The following is a 5161-nucleotide window of genomic DNA, read 5'->3' on the forward strand; positions in this document are numbered from 1 at the left end:
GTGACTGCGAGATATACTTTTATTCTATACCAGTCAGCCTTGTAATGTGAGCTTTACTCCCACAAGCCTTTAAATCCTCTACAGACACCCTTGAATTGCTTCAGACTGTTTCAAACTTCAAATGTAAATACATCTAAAGACACACAAACAACTATCCCTTCAAAAAGGCTCCTCAAACTGTTATTCTGAAGTTGAGACAGTACGTTGACGTGACAACCACGACACGCCACTGATCTTACTGAGACACCCTGCAGTTCAATGGAACAGCCTCTGACAGACAGACAGATATCTCTGTAGCCCTGAGAGTAATCAGCACAATTTTTCTAAGGCCACATCATATCTCAGCTCCTCCTGTCTGATGTTCTGTGTGTGTACAGAGCAATTCACGTGTACTACTTGTATGAGCAGTAGACCAGGTGTTTTCCTAGCCAGGTTACATGGTCAGGATTCAGGAAAAACTGTTGGTGTAACGGCAGATCTCCTCTTCGTCTGAAGAGGAGTAAGGATCGGACCAAGATGCAGCGTGGTAAGTGTCCATGACGCTATTTTAATAAATACAAATGAACACTCGAACAGAAAACGATACCGTGAAATCTACAACAACCAAAACAGTACCGTGTGGCGACAAACACTCACACGGAAACAACACCCACAAACCAACAGTGAAACCCAGGCTACCTAAGTATGATTCTCAATCAGAGACAAGTAACGACACCTGCCTCTGATTGAGAACCATACTAGGAAACAGAAACCAAACATAGAAAAACAAACATAGACTGCCCACCCCAACTCACGCCCTGACCATACTAAATAAAGACAAAACAAAGGAAATAAAGGTCAGAACGTGACAATTGGTAGCTGGGTTATTGCTATGACACAGAGAAAACTCCTAGACCTATAAATGATAAATACGATGATGTCATGCGATATGTGATACTGCAATTATGTTTATATCAAATTCCATTGGAACATTATAGATCATGGATGAGTCCCAAATGGCACCCTGGTCAAAACCAGTGCACTACATACTGAATAGGGTGCCATTTGGGATGCAGGCCATCTCTGTTTATTCTCTCTATGCCTTATGGAGAGAATAAATACTGGCAGCAACCAAAACAACATGAATATTTCAATGTTAAACGCCACCCTGGTTAACAGTACTAGCAGGTGTTTTGCCATTGAGAGCTCCAATAGGAGGCTGACAGGACAATAAGGAAACAGAAACATGGACTCATTTCCAAGGATGTCCATTCATAGTCATAGAGGGGAGAGACCATATGAAAAATAAACACACTCTCGCCTGTATGAGTGGCCCAATCAGAATCAATGAGGCCAAATAAAAGAAAAGAAAAGGAAATGTTATTTGTCACAAATACCTGGCGCTCTGGTACCGCTTGCCGTGCGGTAGAAGAGAGAACAGTCTATGACTTGGGTGGCTGGAGCCTTTGACAATTTTTTAGGGCCTTCCTCTGACATCGCCTGGTTTAGAGGTCCTGGATAGGAGGAAGCTTGTTCCCAGTGATGTACTGGGCCGTACATAGTATCCTCAGTATTGCCTTATGGTCAGATGCCAAGTAGTTGCCTTACCAAGCGGTGATGCAACCAGTCAATATGCTCTCGATGGTGCAGGTGTAGAACTTTTTGAGGATCTGAGGACCCATGCCAAATCTTTTCAGTCTCCTGAGGGGGAATAGGCGTTGTCGTGCCCTCTTCGCGACTGTCTTGGTATGTTTGGACCATGATAGTTTGTTAGTGATATGGACACCAAGGAACTTGAAGCTCTCGACCCACTCCACTACAGCCCCGTTGATGTGAATGAGGGCGTGCTCGCTCACATTGATGTCCAGGTCTCTGACCTCCTCCTTATAGGCTGTCTCATCGTTGTCGGTGATCAGGCCTACCACCGTTGTACAAACTTAATTATGGTGTTGGAGTTGTGCGTGGCCACGCAGTTGTGGGTGAACTTCCTGGGGCGGATGTTGCCTGTGATACATGGCTTCTGGTTAGGATATGTACGTACAGTCACTGTAGGGACGTCGTCATCGATACACTTATTGATGATGTCGGTGACTGATGTGATATACTCCTCAATGCCATCGGAAGAATCCCAGAGTCGTAATCCAAATCAGAGTCAGGCAGGTACAGGACGGCAGGCTGATCAGGGTCAGGACAGGCAGAAAGGTCAGAACTGGGAAGACCAGAAAAAGCAAAAACTAGAGCCTGGGAAACACACTGGTAGGACTTGATGAAGTGGCAACAGACAAACAGAAAATGCAGGGGGTAATGGGAGACACCTGGTGGGTTTAAAAAATATATATATATATTTTTACTTCTATTTAAATATTCAAGTCAGTTAAGAACAAATTCTTATTGATGATCATGGCCTACCAGAAGGTAAAAGGCCTCCTGCAGGGCTGGGATAATAAAAAATAAACAAAACAAAACAAATATATATATATATAGAACAAAACACACATCAAGACAAGAGAGACAACACGTCACTACATAAAGAGAGACCTAAGACAACAACATAGCAAGAAAGCAACACATGACAACACAGCATGGTAGCAACACAACATGACAACAACATGGTAGCAACACAACATGGCAGCAGCACAAAACATGGTACAAACATTATTGGGCACAGACAACAGCACAAAGGGAAAGAGGGTAGAGACAACAATACATCACGCCAAGCAGCTACAACTGTCAGTAAGTGTCCATGATTGAGTCTTTGAATGAAGAGATGGAGATAAAAGAGTCCAGCTTGAGTGTTATTTTGCAGCTTGTTCCAGTCACTCGGAGCGACCCAGGGTTGGAGACAATCACAAGACAGGAGAAACAGATCAGGGTGTGACAAGAACGCTTTTTTTTATGGAGCACGGGTGGAGAGGGAGTGAGTGACTTACTCATCACAGTAGCAGACCGAGTGAAACAGGTACACAGGCAGAGACTTTCATTACAGGAATCATGCAGGTTACTGTTTGACGATATCATGGTTTTAGTGGGCAACATTTTTTGGGAAGTTTGGAGTGAGATGAACATGTAGAATGTGCAGTTCGCGACGATGTGACCAACTCAAAATGTAAGTCTCACAGCCAAGTCAAAGGGTTCACAAAATGGGACTAAATGGTCGCAGTCTGGAGCCCTGTACCTGTCTGTCTGTCTGTCTGTGTTTCTGCTTGTCTGTCTATCTGTATGTCTCTATGGATGGATGGCACGCTGACCACTAAGCACTATGCTAGCACAGTGCTAGTGAATTAATATGATCATAATATAAGAGCCGGCTCATACAGGGTTGTGCTAATGAGAGACAGGCTAATGCTACAGATATAGGATCCTAATTTGAACACCTTCTTACAGGAGAACTTTCCTGCAATGCAGAACATTTTAAACTTGTAATGTAGTTGATGTTTAAAAATAATTCTGAAGTTTGCAATTTCCACTTAAAAATGTCAGACTTGATTTTGTCTTACGAAAAAGGTATCAACCCCTGCAAAAATGTCCATGAATTATAATCCACATAATACTTCACGTCACCTGTTACCGCAGGATTATTTTTCATGCTGTAGCAAATTGGCTCAAATTAAGATCCTACATCTGTAGGAGGGTTAACTAGCACCAGGACTCTGAGATATACACCACATGGGTCTACCTTTACTGCTGTGTGTCAGTGTGTGTGTGTGTGTGTGTGTGTGCGCTGTGCGTGTGTGTGAAGGAGAAAAAACAGAGTTTGTGTGTGGATGACACTGTTGTAAATCTAAGCAACACGAAGTAGCCTGTGCCGAGGAGCAAATTTCCCTCTTCTTCGATGACTAGATGTACCAGACAGGATCAGCCAACTCACAAACACACACACACACACACACACACACACACACACACACACACACACACACACACACACACACACACACACACACACACACACACACACACACACACACACACACACACACACAGAATGTATGACAGCATCTGAGACTTCTATTGTATTATTCTATGAAACGCTCTACAGGAGATGAGACTCATGACAGAGCTGTGGGATGCTTTTTCCTCTGAAGGTGTCACACCCTTCAGAGGTGGGTGTGACTAGGGTGGGCCTTCTAGTTTCTTTATTTCTGTTTTCTATTTATTTGTGTTTGGCCAGGTGTGGTTCTCAATCAGAGGCAGCTGTCTATCGTTGTCTCTGATTGAGAACCATACTTAGGTAGCCCTTTTTTCCACCTGTCTTGGTAGGATGTTGACTTTGTTTAGGGCACATAGCCTTTAGCTTCATGGTTTGTTTTGTAGTGTTTATTGTTTTGTTTGGCCTCTTTTCAAATAAAAAGAAAATGTACACTCACCACGGTGCTCCTTTGTCCAGTTCATTCAACAGACGTGACAGAAGGGAAAATAATGAATAGCTTATGATGAAAAAGAACACACGGCAGCCAAAGGACAGACAGAGAGAGAGAGACATAGAAAAAGAGGTGGAGGAGTGATGGTGGGGGGGGGTCTTAGTGGACCCTCATATTAAACAGATGGGGATTGCTGTGGTGGTGTGCAGTAATTAAATCACACTGCACCAACTTAATGAGTCATCACAGGAGAAAAACACACACACAAACACACACACACCATCCCCCAAGACACATACATACACATAATCCAATTTAATCCCATTTCAAAGTCGTCCCTTACAGTTATCCCATACTGAAGGGCGCATTATGGAACTTCCACCTTGCACCTTGCTCATTACTAGTACTGTATATGTCCCTGACGGCTGCTCCTCTCTCCTGCCCCGGGTAGCACAGAGCAAGGGTACGTCCCAAATCGCAAACTATTCCTTCTACAGTGTAGTGCACTACTTTTCACCATAGGGCTGTGGTAAAAGGTAGAGCACTATGTAGGGTATAGGGTGCCATTTGGGACGTTTCCCAAGACGGATGCCTTTTTTAATCACCCAGTAATGAATGGGGTCCCCTGTGCTGTTCTCATCTCCAACCCCCCCACACACACAAATACAAAGGCTGAAGGGCAGGGAGAGTGTGTGTGGGTCAGTGTGTGTTTGAAGGGCAGGGAGAGTGTGTGTGTGTGTCAGTGTGTGTTTGACTGGCAGGGAGTGTGTGTGTGTGTCAGTGTGTGTTTGAAGGGCAGGGAGTGTGTGTGTGTCAGTGTG

This window comes from Oncorhynchus tshawytscha, linkage group LG10, assembly GCF_018296145.1.
Source record: "Oncorhynchus tshawytscha isolate Ot180627B linkage group LG10, Otsh_v2.0, whole genome shotgun sequence".
In the NCBI taxonomy this organism is placed as follows: Eukaryota; Metazoa; Chordata; class Actinopteri; order Salmoniformes; family Salmonidae; genus Oncorhynchus; species Oncorhynchus tshawytscha.